Raw genomic sequence first — 26,124 nt, 5'->3', positions numbered from 1 at the left:
TTTTCCCTACGCTATCCAACACTTTCCCTACTGTTGCACTCTCTGGAGTGGGAATAGTAATTTTTACCCCTACGCTATCCAACGCTTTCCCTACTGTTGCACTCTTTGGAGTTGGAATAGTAATTTTTACCCCTACGCTATCCAGCGCTTTCCCTACTGTTTCACTTACTGGAGTGGGAATAGTAATTTGTACCCCTACGCTATCCAACGCTTTCCCTACTGTTGCACTCTCTGGAGTTGGAATAGTAATTTTTACCCCTACGCTATCCAACGCTTTCCCTACTGTTGCACTCTTTGGAGTTGGAATAGTAAATTTTACCCCTACGCTATCCAACGCTTTCCCTACTGTTGATCTCTTTGGAGTTGAAATAGTAATTTTTACCCCTACGCTATCCAGCGCTTTACCTACTGTTTCACTTACTGGAGTGGGAATAGTAATTTGTACCCCTACGCTATCCAACGCTTTCCCTACTGTTGCACTCTCTGGAGTTGGAATAGTAATTTTTACCCCTACGCTATCCAGCGCTTTTCCTACTGTTGCACTCTCTGGAGTTGGAATAGTAATTTTTACCTTTACGCTATCCAACGCTTTCCCTACTATTGCACTCTCTGGAGTTGGAATAGTCATTTTAACCCTACGCTATCCAACGCTTTCCCTACTGTTGCACTCTTTGGAGTTGGAATAGTAATTTTTACCCCTACGGTATCCAACATTTTCCTTACTGTTGTTTTTGTTGGAGTTGGACTAGTAGTTTTATGGTGTCTGATATTTCATATGTTTTGTATTATTTTTGCTATTGTAATATATCATTAATAATAAAAATTATTCACATTAAAAATATTGATTATTATTTGCTATATGTAATTATTAAATATTTATTAATGTTATAATTTTATGTGTATAGATGTATTGGTAATTTTTAAAAAATTTAATAATTTATACGTTACAGAAATTATTAGTAAAATTAATTATTAAGTAAGTATATATATATATTATATATTATATGTATATGTTTAATTAAAGTTTTATTAAATTATATATATTAATTATACATTTTAAATATTATACAATATATTTAATTATGTTCATTTAATTTCTAAGTATAATTTGGTTTATTTTACATATATTTTTAAAGTAAAAGAAAAACGATATTTTTAATAACGATATTTTTGACATCGATATTTAATTTTCGATATTTTTGTACTTACCATGTTGTAGATAGGATGTCGATATTCTTGACATCGATATTTTTGTTGCGATATATTTGTAGGTCGATTTTCTGTCTGTCGAAATTATGTCATACAACCGTTACAAACATGTAATTAGCCAACGGAGGAGAATGTAATTGAAGTGTGTTCCCCGCTTTAAACTGTTTGAGATTCACCAAACAGGAAACAAGAGTCCCCTCCCTATAAGTTACAAATGTGTAAGTCACGAATGGAGTAGAACGCAATGGCAGAGTTATTTCTGCTTTAAACTGTCCGAGATTCACCGAACAGGGAACAAGAGGCCTAAGTACAATAAAATACAGCAGCTGTAACCAGAACTGATGGATTGTGCAGAATGCACCCTTACCGGAGAAAGGCTTCTTCATCAGCACAGTTATCCAAAATAATCAGCCATGTCTTGGAACACAGAGGTGCCTTTGTAGGCAACTCCGCCCACATGCATTCGTGTGTACATCTTCATACCGCAAGTTTTCATGGGACATGTTGTTTTCGGATCACTCCGAAAACCATGAATCAGTCTTTACATGTTCCCTTGAGATTGGGATTCATTTCTTTAGAGAGTAAATAAGCCACTTATTCCTGTGAAACCTGACAGTGTTCATGCTTTGTTAGGTGCTTCACACTGATGGGCTGTGACAGTAAGACACAATGAACAATAAAAATCCAACACCAATTTATAAGAATTAGGTATGAACAAATAGACATCAAAAGGACAAAAATCCAATGTAGGGAACCAGAGATAGGAATTTAAAAAATAAATGCTTTCTAGTGCATAAAAACCAGAGCACCTATTTAGTATATTTGGTCATGCCTGATTGGGATAAGGTTAAAGTTTGAGGCCAACCGCGATGGAGCTCTTGTTCAAAATTTTACCTTCGCACTTAGAAATATTTCTAGAGACTTTTCTCTCGACATCGAGCGTGCCTCTCCAGCAGGTTGGATTTGCAGTGGCTTCATTGACTTGGTCCAGCCAGAATGCCTGATCAACTCCTGGAAATCCTGAGTTCTGGAGCTTTCAGGTGGATGAACGTGAAATCCAGGCCAGTTCACAGTTCAACTGAGTCAGCTTGACTCTTGACGTTGAGTTGGTCAACTTATGGAGCTTTTCTAAAAGTTGATCCAAACTTCTGAAAACTGCTGGAACTTCTTCCTGGCATTCCTCTTGAGGACTCAAAGTGTGCGAAACACCAATCCAAGGGTCTAGAAGCTCTGAGATGACCCTTGGGATGTTGGGACTACAATGCACCTGGCTAAAATCCTTACATTCCACTGGTCGCACACCAGAACGGGCCCTAGTTGTTAGAGATGATGCATGTGGCTTCTGTTAACCTGTAGCTTTCAGGGAGTCCACTTCAAAATACTTCCATAGGCAGTAGATCTGACTTGCTTAGCAACCCTTCCACATTTATTAAGTGTACTTAGGCGTCAAGCGGGGGACACCCCTGAACAATGGGATGCAGTATGACCACTTCCTCCAAAGTGTGGCACATTCTTGTTCCAGAAAGCACTAGTCTTTCAAAATCAAAGATGGTGAAACTCTAGCCTGGAGGGTTAGATCTGACGAAGCCAACCCACTGGCATAGCTAAGATTCTCTAACACTCCCCTACCAATTCCTTCACTAATCTAATTACAGGGGCTGGGGGTGCAGGATGCAGGGGTGAGCCTATGCTGTCCTAAAATGACATTCTCCCTTTGAACAATAGTCTGGATACTTCATCCCTACACTGCCTCTTGCTTCTGCAGCTGCAGTTCTCCACCTACAGGAAATCCTTTGTCTCTCTAGTAGGTCACTTCACTTGTCATTAAAACAGCTTGTCACAGCCTGGAAGAGTGTGGCCATTCAGAAGAGGGCAGCTGAAAGGCTGGATGTTGGCTTGCAGGAAAGAGAGTTCTATAACTTCTTTTCTGTTATAGTTATAGCAAAGTTAACCATGGCAAGCTGTTAGAGGCATTTTGAATATTAATGTAAGTCTTGAATGACATTTCTAGCTCACCTCTGTCAATATTTATACTTAAATCAAATATTTCTGTGTTAGCCTACTGAGATAGTTTCCTACAATGGGGAAACACAAAATAGTTTTTCCCTCACAAGGGCTTATAAAGCATCTTTTATAATGTCCTTGCTTACAGTTACATGGTACCCTACCTCTGGGGCACCTAGAGGAGAACGAAGGGGTTACTGATATGTAAAAGAAGGCTGTTTGAGACTTTGGAAGCACTTTTAATCCTAAAGTTGAATTTGCATATATATTTAATCTAAAGGCAGACTGAAAGGCAGGACTGCCTTTAAAATTACAGCAAGCAACACAGTAGTGCACACTTAAGTGCATTAATTCTACTGGGCCTCTAAACTTACATGCCCTATTGTATACTGGGGACTTACAGCTAGGCTGTCAATACCAATTGTAATTACACCTAATTATCATATACTTTTTAATAGAGCACAGGCCCTGGGTCTGGATAGCAGAGCCCAGGGCCCAGTCAGAGTCAGAAAAAATGCAACCAGTAGTCATAAGGGCGGCAACAAGTGGGAGACACTGTAAACATGTCCTGATTTCTCGCAGGAGGTATCAAAACCCTGGAGATACAAAAGACTAAATCCAGCTTGAAGCTTCTGTACTCCGGACCATTTTGTATGCTGCAGTCCAGCCTTCTTATGTGACAGGAAAATGTATTTATACCAAACAGTTTGGCAAGCAAACTTAAGAAGCTGCATGGCTGTGATGTCTATGTGTTTTAATGGCACTGAAGGCATGCTAATAAGTGGATTTGTAAAATTAATGAATCTGGTTTTAAAACTTATAAATACATTTCATGCTATAAACTGGTGTCTCATTTACGAAGTTTTGGCACAGGGCAGTGCCTCAAGAAATCTTGGGGTCCTGCCCTGCATCAATAGAAAAGGGCAGGAATGCACTGTATCCGTGGGATATGGCATATTCTTGTCCTTTTCCCCTGCACTGGCGCACAATGGGCTGCCATGTGCCAATGCAGGCACCTTTGAGCCATGGTGAAGGGCTGTCTGCTTTGTAGGGGGATTGTTTTTGGGTAGGAAGGTGTCCCTTCCTGCACAAAAACAATAACAAGAGGTATTTTCCGCTTTCTATGTGTGCTGCTAGGGGCCTTGTAAATGAGCCCCTGAATATGATGTAAATATTGAATGGTTATATTTAACTATCAATAAAATGTCTTCAATTCAAGTATGGGCGGCTGCCGCAAAATTCCTCTTCCAGAAATGCTGAATTTCCTCATGCTTTGCACTCAACTTCTTGGGGCACCGGCCACCAATATTATTTTGAAAATACTACAAGAATGAAATTAATTCTCAAAAATATTTGTTTAATCCTAAACTTGATGCCACCATAAGTGGTAGCCTCTGCCACCCCTATTGTGCAATCCCAAGCACAGAGGAACTGTATGCCATAAACTGCTGCCAATCAATCAAGATTTGTAGAGCGCCGCTGCCTCACTCATGTGGGTCTCGAGGAGCTGTTGGATCATGCTGCCTGCTCTACGATTGGTGGAATATCCAGGTCTTGGGGTCCTTCCTGAACTGCTGGAGCAATGGTGAGGCTCTGAAGTGCAGGGATAGGGTTGTTCCAGGTCTTAGCTGCCTGGTAGGAGAAGGAGCAGCCTCCACTGTTCGTCCGGTGGATGCGTGGGGTGGCTGCTAGGGAGAGGGATCTAGATCAGAGTTTCCTTGTAGGTTGGTGAAAATTCACTCGCTTGTTGAGGTATGCCGGTACTTCAATGTGTACTGCCTTGTATGTGTCAGTGAGCAGCTTGAACTGGCATCTCTTTGTGACTGGTAGCGAGGGGAATTTCCTGAGGTGAGGGTGATGTGCAAGCATCATGGGCAGTTGAGGAAGAGTCTAGCTGCTGTGTCCTGGATAGTCTGGAGTTTCCTCATGAGTTGGGTGGGGATTTCTACGTAGATGAAGTTTCCGTAGTTGAGTGTGCTGGTGATGAGAGCTTGTGTGACTGTTCATCTTGTTTAGGGCAGGAGCCAGCTGAAGAAATTCCAGAGCATTCAGAGGGTGAGGAAGCAAGCGAGGGAGACGGCGCTGGCCTGCTTCTTCATGAATAACTGTCTCTCGAGGATGATCCTGAGGTATCAGGCATCTTCATTGGATTACGGGTTGGGCCCAGCTCTGGGGTGCCATCATTCATTGTTCCAGGGGGTGTCCTTTCCCAAAGATGAGTATTGCTGTCTTGCTGGTGTTGAGTTTGAGACAGATTTTGTTCATCCAGATGGCCACATCGTTCATGCATTTTTTAATTCTGTCTTTGTTTCAATTGAATTGTGATTTCATTGCATTCAAAAGCCCCACCATTTTTATGATGCACCTGCTTCCTAGAAACAGCCTCTCCAATCCCCATTCTATTGTCCCTCCTTCAACTTTCTTCCACAGAGTACCAAGTGGACACATTCCTGGATCAGTTCCATTGTAGCTAGGAACAGGGGTTGATCCTACCTCAGTGCTCAGGACTGAATCCTAGCATAACGATTCCTCTCAATCATATTGGTTTGGTAGGGATACAGTGTGCACCAATTTTGAACTAGAATAAATGGATGTATTTTCCAAACTTCGCTAATTAATTAATCTTCTAAACCTCTAATGTCTGTTTGATCAATGTATTCAATATATTTATCGATTCATTGTTCTGTTTTCTATAACTGACAGTAACAATGTTGGTGTACATGACTCTCACCTTGGAAAGCTGTGGATAAAGCCTTTTTCTGTGGATTGTTCTCACATATTCAAGTGCAGGGACATACATCCTTACATAGTGTCAAAACCCCATTCTGAGGGCCACGGGACAAGCAGGAGCTACAGGGTCCAACTATGGTGGCTGAGGCCTTTTACTCCCAGTGTCCTGGGGCTCGGCCTACTATGGATCCTGAGCAACTGGGCCAAGTGTCTCTTCAGGACTTGACTCAGTGGTAGCCCAGTTTGAGAAGTCTAAAGCTTCCCGGGAAGAAGGTAGACATAGGGGGAGCACAGACTCACAACTCAAAATATATTCAGTGGGAGCAATAAATGATGGACCAATCAAATACTTGCTTTTATGAAACATTTGTATTTATATGCAAAAGCAAAGTGCAATATGCATTCACAAACAATACACACAGTCCCCTGAGGTCAAGGCACTAGTGTGTTAAACGGCAGGTTCTTGAGGCCCATGCCCCTCTTGTTAGCCAAGGTGGTAATTCTCTAATCACTATGGGTGATATCCATGTTAAGCCGCACTAATAGTCCAAGTCTCAGGAGTTCTATTCTGACTCTTAGTAGGTCAAAAGAGCACTTTATGGCAGGCAGGGTCACTTGGGGCCTTCTGGTAAATAAATCAGTCTTACCCGAACCAGCAGGTCTGCACGACCCCTTCATGGGTGCTAAGGCTGCAGTGGATGTCTTCAGTAAGTTCCTTATATTCTACACTGTAGGGGCAGCGTTTGTGATGTCCTTGAAGTCCTCATAGGTGGGACCTGCGGGAGCAGTAACTGGGGGTCCGCAACCCTTCTACGATGCTGGTATGTTCCTTTAGGTCCTCCCCACTGATGGAGGTGTGATGTTCCTGGTGCTGATCCTCAGCCAGGGCTTGGGCCACACAGGTTACCACAGCAGCCCATTCCTCTCTGTAATTGTCTCAATGAGACCACTCCTCTTGCCTTGTACCTGGGGTCCCTGCCTCGCACACAGTATCACCATTCTCACTCCGTACAGGGCTTCTTCCTGATCGGCACAGTAGTCTTTAAGGTGTCCCTGGTACACGGGACTGCTGACTTGACTCCATACACACGCTACAGCCAGATCAGCAAACCAGTAGACTTCATGGCAGCCCCACTTGACATATGGGGATCACTGACTTCCTTCTGCACTGAGCAACACTGGTATTAGCAAGCAGGCAGGCACTGGTGCACCAGGCTCCAGGGGCATGTGATCTTGGATTCCCTGGGTGATTTTCCCTCAGCTGCATAGAACACTTGAGGCTTTAGCTTTTAGCCTTGGTCACAGGCAGAATTCTTGCAGAGCTTCTCCTCCTCACACAGTCCGACTAGCTGCTTGCAGTTCACAATTTTGGAGGCCTCAAGCTCGTCCTTCTTGTAGTCCATTTCCAGACAACAAATGTGATTTAGAACCTAAGTCTTTGAAATTTATTTTGGAGGTCTGCTTTCTTTTGAAGTGCCCAGCCACAGTGATATGTTTATCAAAAGGTTAACCTGGGCCTCAAACCTACCCTTTATGATTCTTGGTGCAGAGCTAGAATATAGATGTATAAATATCGATGTACAGAATTATCAAGGTAAGAATATTGTGGGACAGAAATATCGATGGTAAAAATATCGTGGTCAACAATATTGATTCCTAGGTAAGTAATCTCGATTGCAAAAATATCGAAGTATTAAATATTGTTTACACAAATATAGTGGCTAAAAATCTCAATGTATTATTAATGTTATGTATTTTAGTATTTAGTATGAAGAATTGTTTGAATTTTTATTCTATATGTTAACATTTTAGTAGTTAATTTTTGATTTTTAAATAGAATTTTGCATTTTAAGTACCGTAGCGGTTTGTGGATTTATAGGGGAATAGGGTGGGAAGTAATTTAATTATATGAAATATATTCAATAATTTATATGTATTCATAATTGTATAATTGTGATGTTCTAGAGTTAAATGTGTAAATTAATTTATTAATAATTGTTCGATAATTAGTTGTTAATTCATTTAAATTAATTAATTATCAATTAATTATGGTGATTGTTTAATTCATTTTAGGTGTGGTTGTGGTGTTTATAGGTGTAAATGGTGGGAAGGGTGGGAAGTAATTTAGGGGCCCATTCGCATGGCGGGCGGATCGCCACCGCCCAACCGGCAGTGGCGATCTGCCCTCCAACACACCCCGCCGGACGACCTTTTTCCTCCGCCACATTAGCATGGCGGGGGGTACCGCGGCAGACGGAAAGACCGCCCGGTGCTTTTCTGCCGGTAGGCAAACGTCCCGGAAAAGGCCCATAATATGTAGTGGTGCCTTGCAGGCAACGCTATCCATATTAGTATGTGGCATTTTCAATGCCTTTCCATGGCGGAGACTCCGCCATGGAAAGGCATGCGGATTTTGCTTTGGGGGCCCATTGCGGGCCCCCAGGGGGTGGTGGAGTGGGGGGCTGAACTTCAACATTGGCATGGATATTGATGAATTATTATATATTTGTTAATTAATTTGCATTAATTAATAATTGTTTGATAATTAGTTGTTATTTAATTTAAATTAATTCATTATTATTTAATTATGGTAATTGTTTAATTAATTTTTGGTGTGTGTTGTGGTGTTTATAGGTATAAGTTGTGAGAAGGGTGGGAAGTAATTTATTTTTTATTGATGGTATTATTAAATATTTCTTAATTAATTTGCAGTAATTAATTAGTAATTAGTAATTGTAATTGTGTAATTAATTTTAGGTGTGTGTTGTGGATATCATAGTGTTAAATAATGTGTAATTTATGAATTTTTATTATATTTCTCAATGATAATATATTTAAATTTCAATAATAATTATGTTAATAATAGAAATAAAATGTAATAATAATGTTGTTTTTTTGGGATTGGTGTGGTATCCAGCACCTTCCCTACTGTTGCACTCACTGTAGTGGGAATAGTAATTTTTACCCCTCTGCTATCCAAGACTTTCCCTACTGTTGCACTTACTGGAGTGGGAATAGTAATTTTTACCCCTCCGCTATCCAGCACTTTCTCTGCTTTTGCACTCACTGGAGTGGGAATAGTAATTTTCACCCCTACGCTATCCAACACTTTCCCTACTGTTGCACTTATTGGAGAGGGAATAGTAGATTTTACCCCTACGCTATCCAACACTTTCCCTGCTTTTGCAGTCACTGGAGTGGGAATATTCATTTTTACCCCTCTGCTATCCAACACTTTCCCTACTTTCGCACTCACTGGAGTGGGAATAGTTATTTTTACCCCTCCGCTATCCAACACTTTCCCTGCTTTTGCACTCACTGGAGTGGGAATAGTAATTTTTGCCCCTCCGCTATCCAAGACTTTCCCTGCTTTTGCACTAATTGGAGTGGGAATAGAAATTTTTACCCTTTCGCTATCCAGCACTTTCCCTGCTGTCGCACTTACTGGAGTGGGAATAGTAATTTTTACCTCTCCGCTATCCAACATATTCACTACTTTTGTAATTATTGTGATGCGAAATGTATGTTTTTTTTATAGTTTAATGCGTTAATTATTTATAGAATGTTTTATTTTACTTTAAATTATTGATATATGTATATATTTTATTTGTATATAATTTAAAAAGTTTGTAAATTAAATAAAGATAATAGTTAATAAAATGTATTTAAGTAAATGTATGTATATGTACACAATTTTGTGTGTTTTTATTTTTTTTAATCATGTTTATTAATATATTTAGTTAACAATTATATTAAATGTAATTTATTTTGTTAAAAATATTAATATTATTTAATATATTTTATTTAAGGTCTATATATTTTTTAAGTCGATATTTTTTACATCTATATTTTTTACTTCGATATTTTTGATTCAATTTTATTGTACTTACCTGTTTAAGTATAGGGAGTCGATATTTTTGTATTCGATATTTTTACATCAATATTTTTGTAAACTATATTTTTTACATCGATATTTAATCAGGGAACCATGATTCTCTTATCAATCCCATCTCCTTAATGAGATGTTTTCAGAGCCTTGCCCTGTGAACTCTCTCTGAAGTATTCTGAAGAGCTCTTCCTCCATTATGTTCTAACAAGGTTACAGGAATGCAGCGATCCACAAATATGCCTTGAAGGGATTCCTCTACTTCTTCATCCTCCTTCAGTAAGTCCTGAGTGTCCCAAAATGAAACCAATTAGATTTCATGAATTGTACCATTCAGGTGCCGATTCCGATCCGGGTCGGAAAGCACTCCGACCGAGCCGGATCCGGAGTGTTTTCCGACCAAGCCGGAGTCCTGCAGTCCGACCGAGCGAGTACGATGCGGCCGTATGCTGCCAGACTCGGTTCGGTCGGACTCCCATAGAAGTCAATGGGAGCCGGTCGTACGACGCGTACATGGGCTCCCATTGACTGAATGGGTATGTCGCGGACAAGTGCACCCCCTACAGTGGGTACGCGTCGGTGCCATCTGCACCCTACATGCCTTTGTTGGGGAGACCCATGGATCTACCCCTGTGTCCAAGTCGTAGGGCTGCGGGTGACAGGGGGTCCAACGCGGACCCCCAAAGGCAACCACCCGGACGATTTGCGAGCCGGACACTCCAGCTCGCACAGGCTGTCCGACGCGTGCATCATCCTGGCTCGGTTGTGAATCGCATCCACTGCACGCCACGGTTAGCTTACGACCGAGAAGTACGGAGCGGTTTGGACCCGGAAATGACACGGTCGGTGAATTTCATGTAGCTCGCATCGTACTTGCTCGCTCGTACAGCTGTACGAGTCGGCGGGAAACATGTCTACAGTTCGTAGTTTTTCCGGCCGGATCGCGTTCGGTGCCCTTCCGACCCGGATCGGAATCGGACCCTCAGAGTCATATATAGATCCAGCACTTGCATATAGCACACATGCACTGCATAGCACTACACACTAACCTGATGTAGGCCAAGGGTGAGTTAAGCAGAAAGCAGATGAACTTTCCATCAGTTAGCCTGTAGGCCTCACTCCAGTGACACAGGCAAAAAAGGTCAATTCACTTCCACTTGTCACAATTTGTATGCTGCATCCACTGCGCTTGTGCTGCTTAACTCCTGTCAAAGGCAGTATCCTTTCATCACTATCAGGGTAGCACTTTAGGTGACACTCCAAGTCAAAAAAGGCCGCAATTGGTGAGACAGGCCTATGTCATGGTGCATATGCATGATCTGTGTTCACCCATGACAGCAAAATTCAGCATCAGTTATCCAGACCTCATTACAGTTGGAGCAGTCAGGACAGGGGTACATGCCCATTACCATGCAAGGAACTTTTCTGTTGAAATACAAAGCAAGAAAAACTGCAACCCTGCCCACCACAAATAAATCAGTCTAGATTATATCACTTGCCTGGATTAGAAAAATAAAGACATAACAAGGGATACGGGTACTCAACAGGATACTATATTTTTCTTTGATTAATACAAATAAAATTAAAAAATGTATGCTGTTTTAACTTTTTAAAAATGATTATGCAATACAAACAAACAATATATATATTCTCTTAATGTTTCCTTTTTTTAAATTCATACAGATCAACTTCTCTCAAAAGGAGGACATCTCGAAGGCCATTGCAAAGAAGATGCAGATCCTGGGGGTCTACAAGTGGTGCAGCATTAAATGTCAAGAGCGAGTTGAGGAACTACGATGCTGGACCAAGAAGTCAGCTGAAGTCTGACTCGGCCAGTCCTCCTAACATGCGCAGCCGGTGCGCCGCACATTGTCCCCCTGAGGGCCCCGCATACTTTTGGTGATCTATTCCCAGCTGGATGGACTGTTGAGAGCCCAACAACAGCATCATGGGGGTAAGTTCCTTTTTGAATTTTCATTTAAAATAACTATATTGTGCTACAGCAACAAATTATTGAATCAACATAAAGATCAACACATGTCCAACCCACAAGAAGAGTTCTTTAAGTTGTAAGTTTTACAAAAACTGTATGATGATGTGTTTTGTATGTTAATATGTGGAAACCTATGTAAATATCTTTCTGATCGCTACCAATGGACAATTTTGAGGAGACACATGCCCGCCTGAACTAAATTAGACTTGGATCGCAATGGAAACGTAATTGGCGCTGGATGGCAATAAAAATGTAATTGGCGATCCAGTAGGGAACCGAGAGATCTTTAAGCAATTCTATGGTAGACTATACAATGAACAGGTGAGGGATCTTCCTGCAATGCAGAGGTATCTTGGGGAAATGCTGATACAGGCCATAAATGATGAAGACAGGGACGCACTGGAAGCCCCGTTGACAGCAGAAGAGATATATGCTGCCATAAGCAGCCTTCCCTCTGGTAAAGCAGCAGGGCCTGACCAGATACCCCTAGAATTCTATAAAATCTTCTTGGAGGTAATCAGACCTGATCTAGTTGAAGTAGCTCTCCAAGCTCAAGCGGGTAGCTCGGTCGCAGAGTCATGGGTAGGGGCTAATATAGTGATCTTCTTGAAGAAAGGGAAGCCTCCAAGAGAGCCGGGATCATACAGGCTGATAACCCTTATGAATTGTGATGCTAAGATTTTCTCCAAAACTTTGGCGACTCGGTTGAGTAAAATAATTGGCAAAATGGCTAACCCTACTCAGCATGGCTTTATCCTGGGGAGGGAAACAACGCAGCACGTTCGTCATGTTATAACCCTTCTTGACGCTGCTGAAGTCTCAGGGGACCCTATGGAGGTCATGTTAATGGATGCAGAAAAAGCATTTCACCGAGTCTCCTGGGACTATCTCTGGACAGTGATGAAGCAGTATTGTATTGGGGCCAGCTATGTTAGAGTAATCCAGGCTTTATATAAAGGCCCAACTGCATGACTCAGAGTAAATGGGGGATATACAGCACCCTTAACAATCAAGCGTGGTACACGACAGGGCTGCCCGTGCTCACCGCTCCTCTTCGCGCTATATATTGACCCTCTAATCCGAAAGCTGGAAGTAAATAAAAGTATTACACCTATGCGATATCATAGCCTAGAGTATAAAACTCTTTCATATGCAGACGATATCGCTTTAGTCACCCCTAACCCGGTAGAGGCCTTAGCTGCAATAGAGGCAGAAGCTAAAATATTTGGCTCTATGTCAGGGTACGCTTTAAATCTAAAACACAGATAATAAAGAACACGGCGGTGGTATGTTATGACTCACGGGTGCTCGACTCAGCTGTGTACTTGGGGATAACCCTATCAGCAGCTCTGGGGAAGGCCGTAGAAAGAAACATTGAGCCAATACTTAGTAAAGCAAAAAAAGACTTTGATAGAACGCATAATCTGCATCTGTCGTTAGTGGGGCGGTGCAACGTGGTGAAAATGATCTTCTTCCCAAAAATCTTATATCATTTCAGGGCTATCCCGCTCGAGTTTAAGAAAAAGTGGTTTACCGCATTGGAGTACACGGTCAATAGGTTTATCTGGGCAAACGGGAAAACCAGGAGGGCATCACGTTTTATGACATTGCCAAGGGAGAGAGGAGGGTGGGCTGTACCCAATTTTAAATTGTATTATTGGGCAGCGACCTTTCAGTACATAAGTGGGTTAATTGGGGGTGAAGCGAATGATGCTGAAGTTAAGTCCGGATCAATTGAAATGTATGCAATATTAGTGGGAGAAGATGCGTAGAATTGTTTTCTGAAATTCACGGAGCCTAGTTATTTTAAACAAACTAGACTCAACACCCTGATGGCTGCCTATAAGATTTGGATGGCATTTCGCAAAAAGACTGGCCTAGGCAGATTAAATGGCTATACACAGCTATTCAGGAACCCCACTCTCCCGGTGGAAATTTTTTCAGACTCTATAATGGCAGAAAGGGAAGAGCGTGGGATTCAGAGGCTGGGGGATTTGATGGGGAAACTCGGATTCCGGCAGTTTGAAGATATACAGAATGCATATGGCATTCCTAAAAGGAGTTTTTTTTTAAATATCTACAGATCCGTAGTTTTTTGTGTGGGAAAAAGGGGGGACCTGGGGGATTCAGTAAAAATAAAATTATGGATGTCATTAGAGATGGGGAAGACTGTACTATACGAAGGATCTATGCTGAACTCTCATTGCTAAAAAATGATGATCTTGAAAAGTATGAAAAGAAATGGGCTGATAAACTTGGAGTACACTCTGATGCCTTTACAACTTCTCTAGAGTTTGGCTACACCCTGCTATGCTCTGCAGGGCTACAAGCCCAACAATATAAAACCATTTTTACTTTATATTACACACCTGCAAAGATCGCGCAATTGGGGGGCAGACAGGAACTAGGTGTTCGCGGTGTGACAGTACAGATGCGGAAATAATACACATGTTTGCGACGTGCCCACGATTACAATCTTTGAGGATTATGATTGAACAGTTTATGGATAAAACTTAAAATCTCCCTTTCTCCAATGGTAATTCTGTTGGGGATACATAACGAGGGTAGGCAAGATTCGTCACAATACTTTATCTTTCTGGCTATGGCGGTACAGTGTATGTGCATTGCCACAGCCTGGCTGGATTAAGAAGCCCCAACGTTTAAGCAATGGCTCGCCAGATTATTGTCTATATTTAATCTCGAGAAAAGTATATATGAGAGAAAGGAGAAAAAGGGGAGAATCCTAGGAAAGCGTATTTGGGGGCCTATCTATAGATGGAAGGAGAATCAGTAGTAATAACATTATGTTTATGAAAATAGGTATTCCCTCTTACTCCTAGGTTTTGACTCCTTTGTAAGGGTTTGTGTTTGTAACAAATCATCTGTATTAAAACTTATCTTTTTTTAATTTTTCGCTCTTTACCTATATTATAGATGCTATTCCCCCCTCAGTTTAGGATTGGTGTATGCTCACTTTATATTGTTATATTGTATTAAGAAGAATGTGTATTTCTCAGTTATTATATGTATAAAAGGCTGTGATAAAATAAAAAAAACGTTTAAATAAAAAAAAAAGAAAAGTAACATTTGTCTGTTGTGACTGTATTTTGTGGTCTCATCGTCTGGTATGTTGAAAATGACACATTTTGAGCCCACAAACATTTTTGGGACATCTAATATGTGGTCTTTTTCAAGACCAGTGTTTTCTTGGTAACAGTCATACGGTAATGACCAAAAGCCAAGTTGTAGCCAGAACCTAAAGTGGAAGAACTGTCTACCCATAATTGCAATACAAAAATGATAAAAATAAAAAATTACCTAAATTAGACAAGGGTTTGTTTGATGCTATAAGTCACAGCTGTACCAAACAGGCCAACATTTATAATAGTGTCAGGTGTGATGCTTTGTCACAATTGCAAAAGATGTTATTTTAGCCCTATTGCAGGTGACATACCATAAAATGCACTTATGATACACTGGATGTTCCAAATGGCACATTTTTTGTTTGTATTATAAATAAAACACTAGTCTGCATGTTAGCCAAAATGACTAAAAACATAAGATTAAATAGCTACTTTTTTTTTTATTAGAAGCACATTACACATTTTTTTTTACAAAAGAATACAGTATAATTTATGTTAAAAGTGACAGATTTGCATGATGTCTTACTCATTCACAAAAATGCATGTAAGCTAATTTGGCTTTCTGAAAAATGAATTTGATAGGCATACATTTTTTACCAAAACAGACTGGAATGTGAACACATTGGTGACAGAGTAACAAAATACCCAAAAACATTATTTTTGTGGCATTTGTTATGTTCAGATGATAAAATCAATAATGAACAAAAATTGATCCATTAAAGGGCCTTTTGCAGAAGAAAGTTTCGGTCACATATATGTTGGAGTATCCCACCTGGAAAACTTCAAATTAGGCACAAAAAAAGTACATTTTAGAAATGCATCAAGGTTTAATCTTTTTCACATTGTGAATTGCATTTTTATTTTTATTTTAAAAATATATCTGAATCAGTGTCTTTAAAATTTACTGTAATTTTGTACCAATTTGTGCCTAAAATGAAAGCCGTATATTTTTTATATTTTCTCACAATGGTAAAAACAAACTAAAAATAACATAGGGTATTCAGGAGTCAATTGCAAAGTTGTTTTGCTTTGTACTAAAGTGGATTAGAAATGTAACAAGACCTATGTATTTACTTATGCTTTAGAAGTAATTTGGAAATGTCAGCAACATTTGTTTTTTATTGCTTCAACAACATAAGCATAGGGAGTGATACAATAATAAGTAACATAAGAACTGAATCCATAAGATACCTTGTAACATTTGATAAATACTTAAGTTACTTGAAGTAAGTGCTACCATTGTGAAATGCCCAAACAAAAGAAACAGGCTTTCAATTTACACAATCATTGGTACAACATTGCAGATATTCATATTTTTATTCTTTAAAATAATAATGAATCAGCTTTTTTGCCTTGTACACACAATGTACACAGGGATGTTTGCTTTATATTGAATTTTGTGACATAGGTTCACTATTCAAAACAACCAATCAGAAACTTTCAGAGGTGTTAAACAGTTCCTAAAGTGAATTACAAATGATTAAGAGAAATGATCAAAATAGGACAGGAGTAATAATGGGAAAATACAAAACTGTGACCAAATGTGTTTTTGCAGTTGTAGATGTTCCTTCATGCATGAGATGATGATAACATTTAACAAACGCTTGAAAGCCTTGATCTTGGTGAAATATGAAAAATGTAAAAAAAAATTGAGAAATAAGTTCAAGATCAATCATATTTACACAGACCCAATAAAACGATTGCATATGTCTTTTCAGCATCTTCAAAAGCAGGCAAAGGGGATGTGGGTCACAAAGGTGGGGAAGCAGCTGGCCACTGTTTTTCTGGTGGTGAGACATTGAACACTGATGTACACAGTGGCATGAAGGGTGTGGGGACTGGAATGGAGGCCACCATCTCATCATCATCTTTGGAGACCTCCACAAGTGACCAGTCCCTAATGGTGGTGGATCCTTCAGGAACAGTACCAACCCCATTCTCACCAAACCTGAAAGTGCTAGGGTCTCCTTCCCAACAGGTACCTCACCTGCTTCCCCTGTCACCCCGACTGCACTCATTGGGGAGACTATTGACCTCTTACACAGCATCTTTGTAGGCCAGACCGTGATAGTGAAGAGCATCTAATGCCTTCATTGCCAGATGCAACAAACGGTTTAATTTCTGCATGCCATTCACAGTTTAATTTCTGGCATGCAGAGGTTGCTTTAACAAATAGCCTCTTCATTCACCCAGACCAACCTTGTGCCTCAACTCAGGACCCTTCCTCAAACCAAACCCCAAGTCCTATCCCAATCCCAAGCACACTCATTTCTTCCCTGGCACTCACTCCAACAGGCACAATCACAATAACACAAATAAACACAAACACACAAACACAAAACCAACATACACACACTATTGACACTACACCCACAGGCACCACAACCACGACCACAACTACCACAACCACCACCGCACCCACAACCACCAACACACCCACAATCATCACCACAAACACCACAGTCACCACCACAACCACCACCATACCCACAGGCACCACAACCACCCCCACACCACCAGCACACCCAACAGCCCCACAGCCACTACCACACCCGCAAATACCACCACAACCACACCAACCAACTCATCAGCACACTCACCAAACCAACATACTCACACAAAAGCACACTTACACGCAAAACAACACCAACCAAGCCCAAATGCACATACTCAGCAGAATACCAAGCACCAGCCAGACCAAACACTTCCAAACATACACATGATGCACCAGACCCACATGCAATTGTAAAGCATACAGACAAGCACATCACAACCAAACCAATCACCTCAACAGCACAACAGAATGCTCATCAAACCAACACATTCACACAAAAACACACCTACACCCAAAACAACACCCATCAAAACCAAGCAAATACACTCACCAAACATGAAAACACCTGCCAAAAAGCCCACATCCAAACATACACAACATACACCAGACCCATATGCAACTGTAAAACATACTGACACATGCGCATCCCCACTCCAGCTTCCTCCACCTCCAAAACCCAATCTTCCCCCACCCCTCCTACCCATACTCCTCCTCAAGAATTCACAATTTACCTGTCCCTAATCCCTGCCAAACTCAAATCCACCCCTCCCAAGAAAGATCCTTGTGGTGTTCTCTTTGTGCCCAACAGATGACTCTTCCTGAGGGGGTTACCCTTTAGCAGTAAGTATAGGAGGCAAGTTTACGGCATCACTATGACAGCCTGTTGTGAAGGGAAAGGCTTTTTGTTACCCTTTTATTTTTTATATTAAGTAAAATTTATATGAGAGGAGTATCTCATTTGATTAAAAAAAAATATTCCTTTGACAAAGTTTGTCCTAACATTATTTTTCCTTTAAAAGTCATTGTTTCCTAGAAACGTTAACGATGACAATGTGAATTACATAGTTTTCTAACACTTATGACAGAAAATACAACAGCTTTTTAAAATGTCTAATTTTTAAAGTCCATACACTATTAAAAAAGAATGTGATGGGCATTTAAATTGTGATGCAAACATTCATTATTGTAATGGACACTTACAACCAAAATATGCATTTGTTTTTTAACTGTTAATGCAGGTGTGTTTAGTTGAACCTGATGTAAATAAACACATATGCATTACACCTTAGAAAAGATAAGAAACAATATAATGTGAATAAAATACAGAAAATGAACTTGACAAAGGGACATGTTATATTAATAAATACATTAAATTATTTAAGTTTTAAACTAACATTGATTTAAAAAAAGGTTAATCTTGTCTAGAGCAATTTCTACATTATATTAAATTTAAATTATTTCAATAATGTGTAATGCATATGTTTATAATTTGATAGTTCACAAAAAATAATTAAACGTACCTGTATGGACATATTTTGATATTCTGATTAGTGTCCATTATCATGAAGGCAGCTAGCACGAAATTAGAACATTAAATACAAGTATACAGGTGAGATTCTTTACATTTTTTAAATGACAACATTTCCCACATGTGCATTAAACATTAGTGAAATATTGCTTGTCAGAGAGATTTAAACATGTACGAGTCCAGTGCTAATGTAAACAGACAATTCAAAATGAAACAAGTAAAAAAGAAGCTTATCTTCGATTCCAGCGATGGCGCAGTTGATTTGCTTTTTTGTCAAGCAGCAGCAAAGAGATGACTTATCCCATCAGGTTCATGGTGAAAAATGAAGTAGAAATGGAAAAAAACGTTTTTGTCTACCTTATATGCCTTTGAAACCACCATCTCAGCTGTGGAAGTTTACCTGCCACAGTAATGTCGGTGGGAAGACATATCCCAATTGGCCCAGCAGAGAAATAGGCTAAACTCCCTCCTACAGCCACTTTTGCCTATGACGCAGTCTATGCAGAGGGGAAAATCTGGCGGAGATGGCTGCACTCAGATGGACTATTATCCATAGACCCACCAACATCTAAATAAAGTGGTCAGACTGCCTAGTAGGCGGGCAGGGAATCAGACAGAACGGCGCCAAGATCTAAATCAGGCCCTTTGTTTCTGAGCCCATCCCACCAATTTACAAATGTATATGCTAGTAAAGTGCCATCAGCTCTTCTTCCTTCAAGGATCTGCATAGCCCCAACTAACCTAAATGCTATAAGGAGGTGGAGAGAGCTCAAAAGGCACTCTCTGTAAATGCCAAGGGACCACAAAGAACTCCTCCGACCAATGTCCTGGCACACCTCCCTTCCCCACTGACTACCCTGTCAAATAAAGCAGATTTACATTATTGTCTGCAAAAAAGGCTTTCTTTCGGAGCCCCTCCCACTGTATTAAAGATCACAGGGTTGAAGCCTTGAAAGGTGCCATCAGCCTTTCATCCTTCCAGGATCAACACAACCATAACCTACAAAAAGGCATGTACACCAGATAGTTGTATGTCAGAACACTCACTACAATGATAGCTTCTTAGCAACATTTTGCTTACCCTTCCAAAACAGCTCAGAAATGCCATTTAAATGGTTATAAATATTTTTACAACAATGAAAATTCAGAATCATACAACACAGAAATAACCTGAACAGTATGGTTTAGAGAGGACATTTTTACACTCTTTTAACACTCAAACACGTCATATAACATTCGTGTTTGCAAAGTGCAGAATCATCCAAAGATCGTCTTAGCACTGATAACAGATTTAAATATTGTTACCCAACTTAATGACAAGCAGTTTAACAACCGTAGAAGGATGGAAGGGTGAGTGATCTTTTTCGGAACTAAGCAAATTTACGATCATGAGTTAAGAAAGATGTCCCAGCAGTGGATGTATTAGTTAATTGAGCCACCAGACCTGGATATATAGGACCTAATTCACAAAATTAAACTTAGACCAAAAGTTTAAGTTTAGACCTAAAGTCTAACTTTAATACTACTAAAGTTAGATTTTGTCTAAGATTAGACCAAAAGTCGGATCCCAAAAGTCTAACTTCAGTAGTAGTAAAGTTAGACTTTTGGTCTAAGTTTAGACCAAAAGTCCAAGTTTATACAAAAAGTCTAACTTCACTACTACTAAAGTTAGACTTTTGGTCTCAGTTAGACTTTTGGTCTAGTCTTAGACCAAAAGTCTAACTATAGTAGTAATAAAGTTAGACTTTAGGTCTAAACTTAGACTTTTGGTCTAAGTTTACTTTTGTGAATCAGGTCCATAGTTCGCAAATGACATGCTCACAACAAGTGTTCACAGAAAATGCTAGCAAGATATACCATGTACCACTTTAAAACAGCACAAATGAAGACAGAACACTGAACATAAATCCAGTACAGACCAAGGGGGTTATTAGAGTTTGGGGAACCTCAAACAAAAATTGGTGGAAGTCACATTCACCTTACTTAGAGTGTCCCGCATCCGCCACATTAAATAGCACCCCAAAGAATATGCAAATAACCAGCTAGTAAGATATCTTGCTACAGCCCTCTGCTTTAACCCACCAAAATGTTTGGAAATTGAACTGTCCAAAAGCGCTATGATGCCACACTAATGTGTCATTTAAACACATAAATAACATCATAAGTCAGCCATTGCTCTCTGTGACATCCTTGATAATCACTATAAACATTAAAGAAATTGCTTTGGCATCACTGCATATTGTGACACGGCATGTATGTATCAAAAGTACATGATATTGTACGGACAAATGTAAGAATTTGAATGTGGAATACCTGTATATGAGATACAGTAAGAAGCTAAATGTTTTCTATCTGTTGAGACACTTACCGACTTGTGGTACAGGAATATCAGCTGATGACCGGTGTTACCCAGAGACCGGTCCCAGGATGCTTGTTTCTTGTTCAGGGAAGACCTGGCTTGGCAGTTCGGGCTGGACTGTTCCCGTGAAGCTCAGGGTCAAGACTGATTTTCATATAGCTGGGTCTGAACTGAGGTGGCGAAGTGAGCTAAAAATGATGATGGATTCATCCCAGATCTGTGACTGGGGGTGAGTGTCTGAAAATGTTCAGTGCTCTGTCCTTCATATCCTTGTGTTTGCTTTGTTCATCCTAAGTTGGCAGGGTTTGCCCAGACATGGGTCCCTTGCTCACTTTCCCACTGGATTCAAGCTAGCCAGGCTGATGAAGTGTGTTACCCAGAAACCGGTCGCAGGATGCTTGTTTCTGGTTCAGAGAGAACATTGCTTGGCAGTTCAGGCTGGACTGCTCCCATGAGGCACAGGGTCAAGACTGATTTGCATATAGCTGGGTCTGAACTGAGTTGGCGAAGTGAGCTAAAGAATGATGATGGATTCAACCCAGATCTGTGACTGGGGGTGAGTGCCTGAAAAGTTTCAGCACTCCATCCATCATCTCCTTGTGTTTGCGTTATTCACCCTAAGTAGGCAGGGTATGCCCAGACATGGGTCCCTTGCTCACTTTGCCACTGAATTCAAGCTAGCCCGGCTGATAAAGGGTGTTACCCAGAAACCGGTCCCAGGATGCTTGTTTCCGGTTCAGGGAAGACCTGGCTTGGCAGTTCGGGCTGGACGGTTCCCATGATGCACAGGGTCAAGACTGATTTGCATATAGCTGTGTCTGAACTGAGGTGGCGAAGTGAGTTAAATAATGATGATAGATTCATCCCAGATCTGTGACTGGGAGTGAGTGTCTGAAAGGTTTCAGCGCTCCGTCCATCATCACCTTGTGTTTGCTTTGTACGCCCTAAGTTGGCAGGGTATGCCCAGACGTTGGTCCCTTGCTCCTTTGCCACTGGAATCAAGCTAGCCTGGCTGATCAAGGGTGCTTGTTTCAGTTTCAGGGAAGACCTGGCTTGGCAGTGCTGGTTGGACTGTTCCCATGAGGCACAGAGTCAAGACTGATTTGCATATAGTTGGGTCTGAACTGAGGTGGCGAAGTGAGCTAAAGAATGATGATGGATTCAACCCAGATCTGTGACTGGGGGTGAGTGTCTGAAAAGTTTCATCTCCTTGTGTTTACTGGAATATCATTGTCAGAATGTCAGATGTCATAAGTGTAGTGTCCTAGCTTTTATGAACAAAACTATTGCCCACTGTGGCTAGTAGAAAATCTACAACCAATGGTACAATGTTTTCCTAAAGATTATGTGGGACACAACATTTATGCCAAACTATACTTCTGTATAAGATATTCTGGCTTACAGATCCTAAATATTGGGTGTAAAAGCCATACACATCAATATATGTGCGATTTGGAAACTTCAGAATGACAAATGGTTGAATCGGTCCTACCTGTTTTTAAACCTGTGGCCAAACTTAATACCTACTGTAGAGAGTAAGCAGCAGGGCTCTAACTGAACCAGGGCCTGTTGGGCCTTGGATTCTTTTTTTAAAGGGGTACATTAACACAGGGCCCTATCAGGCTATCTGTACTTTTCTCCTGATCTAGGATCATACATGGAGGAAGAAAAAGAAACAACCATGGGCAGTAGATTTTCCAATGTTCCTGCAGCAGGTGCTCAGTGCTCCTCAGTGAACACAACCCTCTCCTGGCTGCACCACCCAACTTGGTGAATTGAAGATCTGTACCTCTTTGTTATCGAAAATGACCAACTAAGCCCATTCTTTGCTGGAAGTCCCAGCGCCACAGAGAAGATTGCATTTCCACAGCACACGCTCTCGTCACTTGTCATTCCCTGTCCCTATGCCAGTCACATCATTTCAACAGGAAACAAGAGTTTCTCCCTGCTAGGCAGCGCCAACTCTAGGATTGAGTGAAGGGAATTTAATACAGCATTCTCAAGCCCCAATGAGTCTCTTTACTGTGTAGAGTGTAAACATTGGTCTCTGTGTGCATCAGCAGCCAGTGTAAAGGAATGACTGACCTTTGTCCTAAAATGCCAAGCTTACTGCTTTCTCCCTTTTTCAGAAACCACAGCCTTATCTCCAAAAAACTTACTCTGCACATACTCCAAATGCACCTCATTGGTAACATTTTTAGCTTTCGGAGAGAAACCTAGATGGGGATAGGCAGATACAGACAGAGACACATAGCTAGACATAGACAAACACCGACAGAGACAGGTAGATGGCCACATATAAAAAGAAAGAGTTAGACATAGAGGCACACATAGAAAGTCAAGACAAGTACATTGCTAGAGAAAGCTCTAGAGAGGTACTCATATATAGCTAAAGATATAGACATGCATAGACTTAGCTGGATATCGGTTGGTAGACAGCGACATAGAAAATGATAGAGATAGGTAGACTAGAGACAGAGGTAGGTGTCTGCAGCATGGCAGATACAGCTAGATATAGAAAGGTAGATGGAATGGAAGGTAAACAGATTTAGTTCAGGGTTACTTTTCTCTCCTTTCTCTCTGTCTCCCTGTCTTTTTGTTTCTCAGTCCTTGATTTTTCTCTATTGCTTTTGTGCAAGCATTTAAACACCTGTGGTATTCAGGTGATGCAAAGGAAAATTGCCTGTCTAGATTTCATTTATTGCACACAACAATCGTACTCCCTGCATCACAGCCGCTTCCACTTACCCCCACGCATGCATCATTGAATTGATGAGACCAGCTATCATAACTACACATCAATCTCCCTGTTGGATTTATAATGTTTTTTTAAAATGTAACAGCGTTTTGTTTCAGACATAGAACAATAGAGAACATGTGGGCGTTATTAAATGCTTGGTGTGGGATGTTCAGTCACAGTTCTTAGTTTTTATGAAGTAAACTTTGCAGACGTGTTGGTTGAAGCGTCAGTCATTTATGTTAAGGCCAAATGCATATGGCTAAGCTGATGATCTCTTCCTAGAAACACAATTAAAGGCTAGCTCTTAGACCTGACTGCCTTAGAGTGGTCTTTCCCCAAACTTTCTGCCTTCCTACTCGGTGTTTACTAAACTCATTTTTGCTGGGCTCAGGACTCTGTTTACTTTACCACTGCTGACCAGTGCTAAAGTGCAGATGCTCATCCTTAAAACATCATAAGATTGACTTATCACTAATTTGCATATTTAAGTTACTTATAAGTCCTTAGTAAAGTGATAATACATGTACTCAGTGCCTGTAAAATAAATGCTACAAGTGAGTCTGCAGCAATTATTGTTCTACCGACTCAGGTAGCCTTTTAAACATGTCCCAGGCCTGCAATTGCAGCCGGTGTGCATTTTAAAACTGCCATTAAGGCTGGGCAAAATAAACATTTTGCCAGACCCAAACCTTCTTTTTAATACATATAGTTCATCCGTAGGTTAGGCCCCATACAGTCCTTAGTGCACGGTGCAATGCATTTCAAAAGTTGGACATCAAATACTAAGTTTTATATGTCCTGGCAGTGAACAAATCTTACATTAATTTTTCACTACTGCAAAGCCTACCTCTCCGATAGGAGTTACTGCTGCAGGGATTCTTTGGAGTCACAGAACTATACTTGGGACCATAGAATCTTAGTGGGCAGGGACTGAGTTATCCTACCCCTTTAGTGCCAATGTGCCCGGGACCGACTAGCTATCATGTCTCACTTGCCCTCACGGTTAGACTCTTCAGAACATAACACTCCTGATTCTCTCTGGAATCGCGGTGACAGGACACACCCTTTTGCTCTCACACTCGTACTTGTCCACAATAAGATCTGACAGAGACACGAGTAAAGTTTAAAATGTTTATTGTAACTATTGTGCTCTAGTATGCAGTATACATGCCACAATAAGTAAGAAAATGTATAACACAAATACAGTCAGCATCATAATTCATAAATCATAAAAGGAACTGTCATGATATTATACAGGGTAGAATAACCACTCTCCCCTTCTATAGAAGCAAAGTGATTATATATCAGAAGATCTCTGGGTGTTTGCCGCGGACCCCGTACCTTAGCATGCACAGTTGAAAATTCTGCATATCAGGTGTAGTTGTGATCTCTTCTCTGAAAAAGCTCTCTCCAAAGTGTGCGTATCTGCATGTCTGTGCATACCTATAAGACAAAGACAACAACAGCTTCACTTGTGTGTTTTGTCTAGGTGCTAGAGCCTCACCAAAACAGAATAACATGGGGTATTTTTGTTTGAACTTGTCTACCGTGTTCAGACAACAGCAGGTTCTGTGGCGTGAAGCAAAATACTTTGTATAGTAAGGTGCACAAAGCAGAGAGCATCCTGCAAAGTGCTCATGTTGGCATAATGGAAAAGCGACAATAGGCCTGCAGGGGGATATGACATTACCTTAATACATTTAATAAGCTGTAATTATCAAATGGGAAATGGTAACCAATTCATGTTTGGTGCCTTTGGAATTGTATTGAAAAATCCTAACTTATGGTGAAGTTGGATTTTAAATTACAATTTTGAATATGGCACTTTTAGAAAGTTGGCATTTTCCAGCCTTAGGCATTTAGTGCCTGTAGCTTGTTCCTGGGTCACATGACTGGGTGTAGCTTACAGTTTGGCTTTGTGTATAGGCTGTATCCTGCTTCCACTCCAAGGACTGCACACCCCCTGTAGTTAGTCTGGGGTCAGGTCAGGGAAGGCCGGATGCCTCTGGACTTCAAAGGGAAACCACTAGAAGCATCTCTACCACTTTGAAGGCACACGTGGCTCTAAATACTGAACCTCAGACACCAACTCTTCAGTCCACTTCTAGACCTGTAGATACTCTGTTATGAAGAAGGACTGCTATGCTACTGAAAGGGCTGCCACTCTGCTGGACTGCTACACTGAAATACTGTTGTG

The sequence above is a fragment of the Triturus cristatus genome, chromosome 5_1, assembly GCF_964204655.1.
Source record: "Triturus cristatus chromosome 5_1, aTriCri1.1, whole genome shotgun sequence".
NCBI classification, from domain to species: domain Eukaryota; kingdom Metazoa; phylum Chordata; class Amphibia; order Caudata; family Salamandridae; genus Triturus; species Triturus cristatus.
The sequence above is the reverse complement of the archived record's forward strand: the minus strand, read 5'-3'. Positions refer to the sequence as shown.